Source organism: Pseudophryne corroboree, chromosome 5 (assembly GCF_028390025.1).
Source record: "Pseudophryne corroboree isolate aPseCor3 chromosome 5, aPseCor3.hap2, whole genome shotgun sequence".
In the NCBI taxonomy this organism is placed as follows: domain Eukaryota; kingdom Metazoa; phylum Chordata; class Amphibia; order Anura; family Myobatrachidae; genus Pseudophryne; species Pseudophryne corroboree.
Genome location: NC_086448.1, coordinates 828,120,001 through 828,135,454, shown reverse-complemented (window position 1 = coordinate 828,135,454; position 15,454 = coordinate 828,120,001).

Below are 15,454 nucleotides of genomic sequence, written 5' to 3'. Positions count from 1 at the left end.
CACAATTATAAGCTGTGTGAGCTGAGCACAGTCAGATATATATATACATTGATGCAGCACACTGGGCTGAGCAGTGCACACAGATATGGTATGTGACTGAGTCACTGTGTGTATCGTTTTTTTCAGGCAGAGAACGGATATATTAAATAAAACAAACAACTGCACTGTCTGGTGGTCACTGTGGTCGTCAGTCACTAAACTCTGCACTCTCTTCTACAGTATCAGCCTCAGGTCAATCTCTCTCTCTCTCTCTCAACCCTAATCTAAATGGAGAGGACGCCAGCCACGTCCTCTCCCTATCAATCTCAATGCACGTGTGAAAATGGCAGCGACGCGCGGCTCCTTATATAGAATCCGAGTCTCGCGAGAATCCGACAGCGTCATGATGACGTTCGGGCGCGCTCGGGTTAACCGAGCAAGGCGGGAGGATCCGAGTCTGCTCGGACCCGTGAAAAAAACATGAAGTTCGTGCGGGTTCGGATTCAGAGAAACCGAACCCGCTCATCTCTACTAAAAACCCGCACTTTGGTAAATAATAATAATATACCTTTTGGAGTAGACCGATCCAGGCAGACACCGGACTAATGATTATAACGTGCAACTGTATTACGCATTGTATTACGCACGTCTGGTCACTTAGAAATAAAAATAATCAACATTTAAATACAGCGGAGATTACATTTGGGAAACGGAATTGTCGTCTCATTTTCCATAATTCATTTCAAACATGTTTTCCTTGATAAATGATTTTATGATATTTATACAGTAATATATGTGGAGTAATAATGACAGGTGTATTGGGAGCTAGAATTAAGGTGGTTTAAGATGATGAAGTACCTGGTGCTTTTACCAAATTATGGGTCACATTCAGACCCCGTCGCGGATGACAAAGATCGCTAGGTAGCGATTTTTTCTCATCTGTGCATGCGCATATTCCGGTACGCACATGTGCGAGGTCCTAAATTGCCTTCTCTGTAGAACACAGTTTAAGACCTGGAGGAGGGTCGGTACGGGGCGTCAACGCCGCGTTTTGTGGGCGTCAACGCTCCGTTTAAGGGGCGTGGTCCGGACGATTCAGTTGTGTCCGGACCGTTGCTGGGGTGGGTCACGGCGGCTGCGTGACGTCACACGCAACCACTGCGTCCAAATACATGGGTCGGAGGCAGAAAGCTACTCGCCAGGGGCGAAAGCATCGCCGATGTGCGATGCTTTCGCATTTCTGCGGGATGGGGGGGAGGGGGGGGGCTGGAATGGAGATTTTGATGGTAGGTGTACGTTTTTTTGCACATCTGCTATCAGCAATGAATTAGGCCCATGGTTCTACAAACTGGTTACACGTATATATTTGTTTTCAACAAACCCTGTATTTGAGTCGACCCAATGACCTGTACCCCATTGCAAGGCGGAGACAATGTGTCCACCAACCACCCACCCACGGGACAGTGAGGTCCACAGGTGGATAAGCAGGACAGTCCTCAAATAGCAGCATTGGGATGTTTGGGAGGTATCTAAGCATACTTCATCCCATGTAATAATAACCCTCAAACGGGAATATGTGATCATCATTCTATCACACTGTGACCTGGAAGGGGTATGGGTCATGGGGTCGACTCAACTTAGGTCGACAGTCATTAGGTCGACCACTGAAGGTCAACATGGGCATTAGGTCGACAGGTAAAAAGTTCGACATGAGTTTTTGGACTTTTTTTGGTGTAGTTTTCTTCGTAAAGTGACGGGGAACCCCAATTAGTGCACCGTGTCCCCTCGTGTGGCTCACTTCGCTCACCATGCTTCGGGCAAGGTGCCACGTTCTACTACCGCTGCGCTCGGCACAGGTTACTATTCCCAATCGTAGTCCACGTGGATTGTCAAGTATGAAATAAATCCAAAAAATTAAAACATAAAAAAAAAACTCATGTCGACCTTTTGACCTGTTGACCATGTCAACCCAATGCATGCTGACCTTCAGCGGTCGACCTAATGACTGTCGACCTAAGCTGTGTGGACCTATCGACCGTATCCCTTGCAATGCAGCGGTGCCGGAGAAAGTAGAAGAAGGCCGTTGCGTACATCCATTCATCTGCTGGAGTACTGGGCTCACCCTCAGCGTGACGTGAAAACAGGGGGGGTGACATGCAGCCACGCCCCCAAAACGTCATCATTCAAGGGGCGTGGCCTAACAGAGCCAAAGCCATGCCCCCATTTGGTTTCGTTCTCATTCATCATCGTGTTTTGGTTTCATTTTTGTCAAAACCACCCTCAGGTGTTTTGGTTTGGATTACATTTTTGGTTCCGTGTAAAATTGCTAAAAAATAAATAAATGGATAATCATTGATAAAAACCGATAAAAACCGCTACAATCATGTAATATGGTCCTGTTTACACGCAATACAAAACCTAATTTGTTTTTTAAATTTGCGTTCCGAACTGACGGCAGGCCTGAGCCGGGACTCGGTTCCACTCGGAACTCCAATGTTATTCCAAACAGGAACTCGATTGGATTCGGAACTTCTAGGTTCAGGTGTGTTCGTATTTCAGGAAAACTGAAAACGTTCACAGTCTGCCTGACATGCTGTAGGTAGGTATGTTAGACATAAGTTCACCCTCGGAAGTTCCACCACAAAGTTCACAATGCGTCTAATTACACGTACAGGGGCAAACTCTGAAACCCCAATAACGCTAGACGGGTAAATACACTAAACGGCTCTTTTCCAAGCTGCCGAGTCCTCACCCGCTGTATTTAAAGGGGTGATAATATTAAATACGAGGGGGCCGATTTATCACCATCTGCATCTGATGATGCGGGTGACAGGTGATAATAACGGGCAAACTCACAATGCAATAATTGAGTACATCGCATGAATGTATCAATAATCGCATGCAGGGGCAGATCTTGCGAGTAAGCTCTTTCCCTGCGATACCTCTCCACAGCATCATCTGGGTATTTTTTCCGACGTCCTGCTGCGCATGCGTTACCGTCCATCGCTACCGCCACTGCTGGGATCCCCCTGTTGTGACTACCCTCGCGCCGCAAACAGCCCCCCCCCTCCCGGATTTCTACTTACCAGTCCCAGGAGCCGGTGTCCGCTGCTTCCAGGAGGCTGCCGGGCGCCAGATCCGCTCCTGTGCTGTGACCCCAGGTGCTGTAAAGTGAGCTGCCACTTTGCAGCGTCACTTTACTGCAAAGGGGTCACAGCGCAGCACATGGAGGACTCGCCAACCGGCAGCGCTCACCGGAGCACCGATCCCCGGCTCCTGGGACTGGTAAGTATGATTTATTTATTTTTTTACTTTTTACATTTTTTTTTCTTTTAAAGGTGATTAGCTGATCCCTGGAGCCGGGGTGGGGGTGAAGGGGCAGAGAAAGCTGTGCAAAAGGCTGCTTATCGCAGTGCTGCCCTGTGATTACGCCAGCTACGGCTGGCGTTATTATCACAGGGCACATTGCAGTGTTTTTTCACGTTTTATTTCTAAAGTAAATTCGGCCCAGATCGCATTTCCCAATATAAGTATGGGAAATGCGATAGGGGTTACTAAAAAAATACTATCCCTCTGCTTCCCCAAATCTTAATGCATCTGCGCCAAAGTAGGCATATGACACCATTAACGCTCATTCGTGCCGCAGGTCTGCATTATTGCAGGTTGTAAACGGCTCTTTATAAGAGATCGTCAGAGTCCCCCCATACATGGAGTAATTAAACCCACATTTTCCTGTTCTTATGATAGACAATACACCCTTGCAGTGCACTTTGGTGGTCATTCCGAGTTGATCGCTAGCTGCATTAGTTCGCTGTGCAGCGATGAGGCAAAAAAACCACTTCTGCGCATGCATATGCAGCGCAATGTGCCCGCACAACGTATTATTACAATGAACTAAGTAGTTTCACACAAGGTCTAGCGAAGCTTTTCAGTCGCACTGGACGCCGCAGAGTGATTGACATGAACAGGGAGTGTTCGAAAAAACGCAGGCGTGCCAGGAAAAACGCAGGCGTCGCTGGCCGAACGCAGGGCGTGTTTGTGACGTCAAAACAAGAACTGAACAGTCTGAAGTGATCGCAAGCGCTGAGTAGGTATTGAGCTACTCTAAAACTACACAAATAATTTTGCCGCCGCTCTGCGATCCTTTCGTTCGCACTTCTGCTAAGCTAAAATACACTCCCAGTGGGAGGCGGCATAGCGTTTGCACGGCTGCTAAAAACTGCTAGCGAGCGATCAACTCGAAATGACCACCTTTGTGCCATTATTACAGAGTTAAATGAGCTAATTCTCCCCCTGAGCTATTGCGCAGCCTAGTGGCCAATAATCAAAATGACACAATTAAGTGAGGGATTTTGACACATCCTTATCCTGCACTCACAGATTTGGCTAAAATCAGTTTCCTGCTCCACCGTTACCCAATGATAAAGAGGGGTGTTAATTGTACCCCAAATAGCGCATCTACAGGGCCATATTCATTTAATTCAATGATAGCAACATACAGAGGGGTTTCCCCACTTGTGTATTCGCTACCTGTAAAGTGCGTCCGTGTTGCACAAGAGAAACAAGAGAGTGATAAAGAGTCACAGAGAGATAAAAGTATCTAAATAGACAATGTCTGCACCAGAAAGAGTGAAATAATTTTATTTTTTGTAAACATAACTTTTATTACATCACACTTAAAACTAGTGATGAGCGGGTTCGGTTTCTCGGAAACCGAACCCCCCCGAACTTCACGCTTTTTACACGGGTCCGAGGCAGACTCGGATCTTCCCGCCTTGCTCGGTTAACCCGAGCGCGCCCGAACGTCATCATCCCGCTGTCGGATTCTCGTGAGGCTCGGATTCTATCGCGAGACTCGGATTCTATATAAGGAGCCGCGCGTCGCCGCCATTTTCACACGTGCATTGAGATTGATAGGGAGAGGACATGGCTGGCGTCCTCTCCGTTTAGACTAGAGTACTAGAGAGAGACACAAATTTTGGGGAGCATATTATTAGGAGGAGTACTACTTGCTGCTGATAGTGTGACCAGTGACCACCAGTTTAATTAATCCGTTCTCTGCCTGAAAAAAAACGATACACAGTGTGACACAGTCACATACCATATCTGTGCTCAGCCCAGTGTGCTGCATCATATGTAATACTGTATATCATTATCTGATTGTGCTGAGTGCTCACTGCTCACACAGCTTAATTGTGGGGGAGACTGGGGAGCAGTTATAGCAGGAGTACATATTTTAAGTACAGTGCACACTTTTGCTGCCAGAGTGCCACTGCCAGTGTGACTGACCAGTGACCACTGACCACCAGTATTGTGATTGTCTGCTGACCACCAGTATATTGTGATTGTCTGCCTGAAAAAGTTAAACACTCGTCGTGTGGTGTTTTTATAAACGCATTCTGCAGACAGTGTCCAGCAGGTCCGTCATTACATAATATATACCTGTCCGGCTGCAGTACTAGTGTGATATATATATATATATTTTAATTTTATCTCATTATCATCCAGTCTATATTAGCAGCAGACACAGTACGGTAGTCCACGGCTGTAGCTACCTCTGTGTCGGCAGTCGCTCGTCCATCCATAATTGTATACCACCTACCCGTGGTTTTTTTTTTTTCTATCTTCTTGATACTAGTAGCTTACTTTAGGAGTCTGCAGTGCTGACAGACAGTGTCCAACAGGTCCGTCATTACATAATATATACCTGTCCGGCTGCAGTACTAGTGTGATATATATATATATATTTTAATTTTATCTCATTATCATCCAGTCTATATTAGCAGCAAACACAGTACGGTAGTCCACGGCTGTAGCTACCTCTGTGTCGGCAGTCGCTCGTCCATCCATAATTGTATACCACCTACCCGTGGTTTTTTTTTTTTCTATCTTCTTGATACTAGTAGCTTACTTTAGGAGTCTGCAGTGCTGAGTCTGACAGACAGTGTCCAGCAGGTCCGTCATTACATAATATATACCTGTCCGGCTGCAGTACTAGTGTGATATATATATATATTTTAATTTTATCTCATTATCATCCAGTCTATATTAGCAGCAGACACAGTACGGTAGTCCACGGCTGTAGCTACCTCTGTGTCGGCAGTCGCTCGTCCATCCATAATTGTATACCACCTACCCGTGGTTTTTTTTTTCTATCTTCTTGATACTAGTAGCTTACTTTAGGAGTCTGCAGTGCTGAGTCTGACAGACAGTGTCTAGCAGGTCCGTCATTACATAATATATACCTGTCCGGCTGCAGTACTAGTGTGATATATATATATATTTTAATTTTATCTCATTATAATCCAGTCTATATTAGCAGCAGACACAGTACGGTAGTCCACGGCTGTAGCTACCTCTGTGTCGGCAGTCGCTCGTCCATCCATAATTGTATACCACCTACCCGTGGTTTTTTTTTTCTATCTTCTTGATACTAGTAGCTTACTTTAGGAGTCTGCAGTGCTGACAGACACTGTCCAGCAGGTCCGTCATTACATAATATATACCTGTCCGGCTGCAGTACTAGTGTGATATATATATATATATATATATTTTAATTTTATCTCATTATCATCCAGTCTATATTAGCAGCAGACACAGTACAGTAGTCCACGGCTGTAGCTACCTCTGTGTCGGCAGTCGCTCGTCCATCCATAATTGTATACCACCTACCCGTGGTTTTTTTTTTTTCTATCTTCTTGATACTAGTAGCTTACTTTAGGAGTCTGCAGTGCTGACAGACAGTGTCCAGCAGGTCCGTCATTACATAATATATACCTGTCCGGCTGCTGTACTAGTGTGATATATATATATATTTTAATTTTATCTCATTATCATCCAGTCTATATTAGCAGCAGACACAGTACGGTAGTCCACGGCTGTAGCTACCTCTGTGTCGGCAGTCGCTCGTCCATCCATAATTGTATACCACCTACCTGTGGTTTTATTTTTTTCTATCTTCTTTATACTAGTAGCTTACTTTAGGAGTCTGCAGTGCTGACAGACAGTGTCCAGCAGGTCCGTCATTACATAATATATACCTGTCCGGCTGCAGTACTAGTGTGATATATATATATATATTTTAATTTTATCTCATTATCATCCAGTCTATATTAGCAGCAGACACAGTACGGTAGTCCACGGTTGTAGCTACCTCTGTGTCGGCAGTCGCTCGTCCATCCATAATTGTATACCACCTACCCGTGGTTTTTTTTTTTCTATCTTCTTGATACTAGTAGCTTACTTTAGGAGTCTGCAGTGCTGACAGACAGTGTCCAGCAGGTCCGTCATTACATAATATATCCCTTCTTGGCTGCAGTACTAGTGTGATATATATATATATATATTTTAATTTTATCTCATTATCATCCAGTCTATATTAGCAGCAGACACAGTACGGTAGTCCATGGCTGTAGCTACCTCTGTGTCGGCAGTCGCTCGTCCATCCATAATTGTATACCACCTACCCGTGGTTTTTTTTTTTTTCTATCTTCTTGATACTAGTAGCTTACTTTAGGAGTCTGCAGTGCTGACAGACAGTGTCCAGCAGGTCCGTCATTACATAATATATACCTGTCCGGCTGCAGTACTAGTGTGATATATATATATATTTTAATTTTATCTCATTATCATCCAGTCTATATTAGCAGCAGACACAGTACGGTAGTCCACGGCTGTAGCTACCTCTGTGTCGGCAGTCGCTCGTCATCCATAAGTATACTAGTATCCATCCATCTCCATTGTTTACCTGAGGTGCCTTTTAGTTGTGCCTATTAAAATATGGAGAACAAAAATGTTGAGGTTCCAAAAATAGGGAAAGATCAAGATCGACTTCCACCTCGTGCTGAAGCTGCTGCCACTAGTCATGGCCGAGACGATGAAATGCCAGCAACGTCGTCTGCCAAGGCCGATGCCCAATGTCATAGTACAGAGCATGTAAAATCCAAAACACCAAATATCAGTAAAAAAAGGACTCAAAAATCTAAAATAAAATCGTCGGAGGAGAAGCTTAAACTTGCCAATATGCCATTTACCACACGGAGTGGCAAGGAACGGCTGAGGCCCTGGCCTATGTTCATGGCTAGTGGTTCAGCTTCACATGAGGATGGAAGCACTCAGCCTCTCGCTAGAAAAATGAAAAGACTCAAGCTGGCAAAAGCACAGCAAAGAACTGTGCGTTCTTCGAAATCCCAAATCCACAAGGAGAGTCCAATTGTGTCGGTTGCGATGCCTGACCTTCCCAACACTGGACGTGAAGAGCATGCGCCTTCCACCATTTGCACGCCCCCTGCAAGTGCTGGAAGGAGCACCCGCAGTCCAGTTCCTGATAGTCAGATTGAAGATGTCAGTGTTGAAGTACACCAGGATGAGGAGGATATGGGTGTTGCTGGCACTGGGGAGGAAATTGACAAGGAGGATTCTGATGGTGAGGTGGTTTGTTTAAGTCAGGCACCCGGGGAGACACCTGTTGTCCGTGGGAGGAATATGGCCATTGACATGCCTGGTGAAAATACCAAAAAAATCAGCTCTTCGGTGTGGAAGTATTTCAACAGAAATGCGGACAACATTTGTCAAGCCGTGTGTTGCCTTTGTCAAGCTGTAATAAGTAGGGGTAAGGACGTTAACCACCTCGGAACATCCTCCCTTATACGTCACCTGCAGCGCATTCATCATAAGTCAGTGACAAGTTCAAAAACTTTGGGCGACAGCGGAAGCAGTCCACTGACCAGTAAATCCCTTCCTCTTGTAACCAAGCTCACGCAAACCACCCCACCAACTCCCTCAGTGTCAATTTCCTCCTTCCCCAGGAATGCCAATAGTCCTGCAGGCCATGTCACTGGCAATTCTGACGAGTCCTCTCCTGCCTGGGATTCCTCCGATGCATCCTTGCGTGTAACGCCTACTGCTGCTGGCGCTGCTGTTGTTGCTGCTGGGAGTCGATGGTCATCCCAGAGGGGAAGTCGGAAGACCACTTGTACTACTTCCAGTAAGCAATTGACTGTCCAACTGTCCTTTGCGAGGAAGATGAAATATCACAGCAGTCATCCTGTTGCAAAGCGGATAACTGAGGCCTTGACAACTATGTTGGTGTTAGACGTGCGTCCGGTATCCGCCGTTAGTTCACAGGGAACTAGACAATTTCTTGAGGTAGTGTGCCCCCGTTACCAAGTACCATCTAGGTTCCACTTCTCTAGGCAGGCGATACCGAGAATGTACACGGACGTCAGAAAAAGACTCACCAGTGTCCTAAAAAATGCAGTTGTACCCAATGTCCACTTAACCACGGACATGTGGACAAGTGGAGCAGGGCAGGGTCAGGACTATATGACTGTGACAGCCCACTGGGTAGATGTATGGACTCCCGCCGCAAGAACAGCAGCGGCGGCACCAGTAGCAGCATCTCGCAAACGCCAACTCTTTCCTAGGCAGGCTACGCTTTGTATCACCGGTTTCCAGAATACACACACAGCTGAAAACCTCTTACGGCAACTGAGGAAGATCATCGCGGAATGGCTTACCCCAATTGGACTCTCCTGTGGATTTGTGGCATCGGACAACGCCAGCAATATTGTGTGTGCATTAAATATGGGCAAATTCCAGCACGTCCCATGTTTTGCACATACCTTGAATTTGGTGGTGCAGAATTATTTAAAAAACGAGAGGGGCATGATGCTGTCGGTGGCCAGAAGAATTGTGGGACACTTTCGGCGTACAGGCACCACGTACAGAAGACTGGAGCACCACCAAAAACGCCTGAACCTGCCCTGCCATCATCTGAAGCAAGAAGTGGTAACGAGGTGGAATTCAACCCTATATATGCTTCAGAGGTTGGAGGAGCAGCAAAAGGCCATTCAAGCCTATACAATTGAGCACGATATAGGAGGTGGAATGCACCTGTCTCAAGCGCAGTGGAGAATAATTTCAACGTTGTGCAAGGTTCTGCTGCCCTTTGAACTTGCCACACGTGAAGTCAGTTCAGACACTGCCAGCCTGAGTCAGGTCATTCCCCTCATCAGGCTTTTGCAGAAGAAGCTGGAGACATTGAAGGAGGAGCTAACACAGAGCGATTCCGCTAGGCATGTGGGACTTGTGGATGGAGCCCTTAATTCGCTTAACAAGGATTCACGGGTGGTCAATCTGTTGAAATCAGAGCACTACATTTTGGCCACCGTGCTCGATCCTAGATTTAAAACCTACCTTGGATCTCTCTTTCCGGCACACACAAGTCTGCTGGGGTTCAAAGACCTGCTGGTGAGAAAATTGTCAAGTCAAGCGGAACGCGACCTGTCAACATCTCCTCCTTCACATTCTCCCGCAACTGGGGGTGCGAGGAAAAGGCTCAGAATTCCGAGCCCACCCGCTGGCGGTGATGCAGGGCAGTCTGGAGCGACTGCTGATGCTGACATCTGGTCCGGACTGAAGGACCTGCCAACGATTACGGATACGGACATGTCGTCTACTGGCACTGCATATGATTCTCTCCCCATTGAAAGAATGGTGGAGGATTATATGACTGACCGCATATCCAAGTAGGCACGTCAGACAGTCCGTACTTATACTGGCAGGAAAAAGTGGCAATTTGGAGGCCCTTGCACAAACTGGCTTTATTCTACCTAAGTTGCCCTCCCACAAGTGTGTACTCCGAAAGAGTGTTTAGTGCCGCCGCTCACCTTGTCAGCAATCGGCGTACGAGGTTACTTCCCGAAAATGTGGAGAAGATGATGTTCATTAAAATGAATTATAATCAATTCCTCCGTGGAGACATTGACCAGCAGCAATTGCCTCCACAAAGTACACAGGGAGCTGAGATGGTGGATTCCAGTGGGGACGAATTGATAATCTGTGAGGAGCGGGATGTACACGGTGATATATCGGAGGATGATGATGAGGTGGACATCTTGCCTCTGTAGAGCCAGTTTGTGCAAGGAGAGATTAATTGCTTCTTTTTCGGTGGGGGTCCAAACCAACCCGTCATTTCAGTCACAGTCGTGTGGCTGACCCTGTCACTGAAATGATGGGTTGGTTAAAGTGCATGTCCTGTTTATACAACATAAGGGTGGATGGGAGGGCCCAAGGACAATTCCATCTTGCACCTCTTTTTTCTTTCATTTTTCTTTGCGTCATGTGCTGTTTGGGGAGTGTTTTTTGGAAGGGCCATCCTGCGTGACACTGCAGTGCCACTCCTAGATGGGCCAGGTGTTTGTGTCGGCCACCAGGGTCGCTTAGCTTACTCACACAGCTACCTCATTGCGCCTCTTTTTTTCTTTGCGTCATGTGCTGTTTGGGGAGTGTTTTTTGGAAGGGCCATCCTGCGTGACACTGCAGTGCCACTCCTAGATGGGCCAGGTGTTTGTGTCGGCCACTAGGGTCGCTTAGCTTAGTCATCCAGCGACCTCGGTGCAAATTTTAGGACTAAAAATAATATTGTGAGGTGTGAGGTGTTCAGAATAGACTGAAAATGAGTGGAAATTATGGTTTTTGAGGTTAATAATACTTTGGGATCAAAATGACCCCCAAATTCTATGATTTAAGCTGTTTTTTAGTGTTTTTTTAAAAAAACACCCGAATCCAAAACACACCCGAATCCGACAAAAAAAATTCGGTGAGGTTTTGCCAAAACGCGGTCGAACCCAAAACACGGCCGCGGAACTGAACCCAAAACCAAAACACAAAACCCGAAAAATTTCAAGTGCACATCTCTACTTAAAATGAGAGGTACAGACGTGAACATACATTTAGGTACATACATGATTTTCTAATCTTGTATCTACACCTAAATGTACAGTATGTTCATGTCTGTTCCTCGCAAAAACATTTTTCTCTTAATTCCTAGAGGATGCTGGAGTCCACATTAGTACCATGGGGTATAGACAGGTCCACTAGGAGCCATTGGCACCTTAAGAGTTTAATAGTGTGGGCTGGCTCCTCCCTCTATGCCCCTCCTACCAGACTCAGTTTAGAAAATGTGCCCGGAGGAGCCGGTCACAGCTAGGGGAGCTCCAAAGGAGTTTTTCTAGTTTTTTTGTTTTTATTTAGAGTTAGGCACAGGGAGACTGCTGGCAACAGCCTCCCTGCTTCGTGGGACTTAGGGGGGGGAGTAGTGTCCAACCCTGAGAGGTTAATAGCCACTATCTCCGCTGACAGGACACTGAGCTCCTGAGGGTGATGATCGTTAGCCGCCTAAGGCGACCGCTCACTCCCACAGCTTGCCGCCACCCCCTAACAGAGCCAGAAGATTCCGGTGGCAAGTGAGTCACAGGCGCCCCGGCAAGCGGGGAGACAGTGTGAAGATGGCGGCAACAGGGTGGGAGCGCAGTACTAACTGCGCTCCGGAGGCTCAGCGGTACACAGTGCGGCGCTATGAGGGGTGCCCTGACTCAGCACCTATACCCTACACTGGTCACTCAGGCTGTCAGGAACCTCGGTAACGCTGCCAGCACCATACCTCAGGCCAGTATAAAGATGAAAAAATGCGGGAAGCAGCGCCATGTTTCAGGGGACGGAGCTTCTCCTCAGAGCAGACCCAGCAGCGTTCAGCGCCATTTTCCTCCCTGCAGAACCAGTTACAGAGACACTGACAGGGAGAGCTGTCCTTCCACACGACTCCAGCTATCCTGTGCGTTACCAGGGGGTTGTAGAAGGTGGGGAGGCTGTATTACTGTGTAGTCTATTAAGGTACACAGTCAGCGCCCGGTATTTGTATTATTTATACCTAGGGTAGCGCTGTGTGGGTGCTGGCTCCAAGCTCTGTGTTTCTCTGAAGGTACTTGGGGGAAAATTGTGTCTGACATTTTCCTGTGTGTGTGGGTGTATGTATTCTCACATAGCCGTGTCCAGGGACTCTGTTTCTTATGCTGCAGAGGATGTTTCATCCCCAGAGGAATCCATTCCATGTACCCAGGAATGTAATGTATTGTCTCAGATTCCTATTAAAGAGCCAGAATTGCTGACTTCTATTAAGGGAATGATCTCTCAGATCTCTACTAGGGTAGCTCATACTGAGATGGAAACTCAGGTTTTAAAGAATTCTATGGCTGTTTGGTCAGGTTCTGTTCCTAATCCTTCTCAATCCCCTAGCATATTTCCAAAGAAACGTGCACTTGGCCAGATTATGCAAGAAGACACGAATACCGACTCTGACACGGCAGACGGTTATGGGGATGTGCTGAGGGTGGCGGTATCTCTGGTTAAGGGGATGCAGCTCATGATTGAGGCCATTAGAGATGTGTTAAACATTACTGACACACCACTTTAGCAGGTTGAGGAGGCTTACTTCACAGACAATAAGAAAGCCTCGCTAACCTTTCCTGCGTCTAAAGAATTAAATACTTTATTTGAAAAATCCTGGGAAACCCTAGAGAAAAAATTCCAGATCCCCAAGAGGGTTCTGGTTTCTTTTTCCTTCCTGGAGGAGGATAGAAAATGATGGGAAAACCCACCCATAGTTGACGCATCTGTCTCCAGACTGTCAAAGAAGGTGGTTTTGCCTGTCCCAGGATCTACCACGTTAAAAGAACCGGCTGATCGTAAGATTGACACTACGCTCAAATCCATATACACTGCTTCAGGGGTGGCGTTAAGGCCTACTATTGCCTGTGCATGGATTTCTAAAGCCATAGCAAAGTGGTCAGGCACATTACAAGAAGACTTAGATACAATGGATAGAAGTGACATTGAACTGTTTTTACGTAACATACAGGATTTTGCGGGGTTCATGGTGGAATCCATGAAGGACCTGGGTACACTGAATGCACGGATATCTTCCATGTCTGTCTCAGCTCGCAGGGGACTCTGGCTACGCCAATGGTCGGCAGATGCGGAATCCAGGAGAAGTGTGGAGAACCTACCCAACACAGTTTAGGCTCTATTTGGGGAAGCGTTGGATGCGTTAATTTCCACGGCAACCGCGGGTAAGTCACCTTTTCTTCCCTCAGCTACACCTTCTACAAAGAAACCCTTTTCTTCATCAGCATAGCAGTCCTTTCGGACCACTAAGACAAAAAAGTCCATGCCCTCTACCACTTTCTTTAGAGGTGGGCGTGCAAAATCCAAAAAGCCAGCAACTGCAGGCTCCAAGCACCAGAAGCCTGCTTTTGGTTCCTCAAAATCCTCAGCGTGACGGTGGACTGCACAGCATGGAGGACGGTCTGGTGGGTGCATGGCTCAGACGTTTCAGCCATGTCTGGGTGTCGTCTGGCCTGGGCCCCTAGGTAAAGGATATTATATCCCAGGGGTACAGACTGGAGTTTCAAGAACTCCCGCCTCACCAATTCTTCAAATCAAGCTTGCCAGCTTTACTGACAGACAGGGCTGTCCTACAGGAAGCCATTCAAAAAATGGAAAGTTCAGCAGTCATTGTTACAGTTCCACTGCATATGCTAAACAAGGGTTACTATTCAAACCTTTTCGTGGTACCGAAACCGGATGGTTCGGTCAGACTGATTTTGAACTTGAAATCGTTAAACCCTTATCTGAGGGAGTTCAAGTTCAAAATGGGGTTTCTGAAAGCGGTGATCTCAGGTCTGGAGGAGGGAGAGTTTCTGGTATCCCTGGATATCAAGGATGCATACCTCCACATTCCAATTTGGCCGCCGCACCAGGCTTATCTCAGGTTTGCACTGTTGGACAGTCACTATCAGTTTCAGTTATTGCCATTCGGTCTCTCCAAGGCACCGAGGGTGTTCACCAAGGTGATGGCAGAGATGATGGTTCGCCTCCGCAGACAGGGGGTGAACATTATTCCATATCTGGACGATCTGCTGGCATCGACCAGGGAGACCTTGTTGCAGTCCATTGCTCTCATGACATGTCTGCTTAGGGAACAAGGTTGGATCCTGAACCTTCCGAAGTCACATGTGGAGCCGACAGGGAGATTATCTTTCCTGGGGATGACCCTCGACACGGAGGTGCAGAGAGTATTTCTACCGTAGGAAAAAGCATTGGTGATTCAAACAATGGTCCAGGATGTCCTGAAGCCAGCACGGGTATCGGTTCATCAGTGCGCTTGCCTTCTGGGGAAGATGGATTACCTCCTACGAGGCTCTACAGTACGGAAGATTTCATGTTCGATCCTTCCAACTGGATCTCCTAGACAAGTGGTCGGGGTCTCATTTACATAAGCACTTGAGGATACATCTGTCGCCGAAAGCAAGGATTTCACTCCTCTGGTGGCTGCAAATGTCTCACCTTCTGGAGGGCCGCAGGTCTGGGATTCAGGACTGGATCCTTCTGACCACAGATGCAAGTCTCCGGGGTTGGGACGCAGTCACTCAAGGGGAAACCTTCCCAGGAAGGTGGTCAAGTCTGGAATTCAGTCTCCCAATAAACATTGTGGAACTAAGAGCCATGTACAATGGTCTTCTCCAAGTGGCACATCTTCTGCGAGATCGTGCCATTCAAGTGCAGTCGGACAATGTAACAACGGTGGCCTGGACCAACCGACAGGGCGGAACGAAGAGCAGAGCTGCAATGTCAG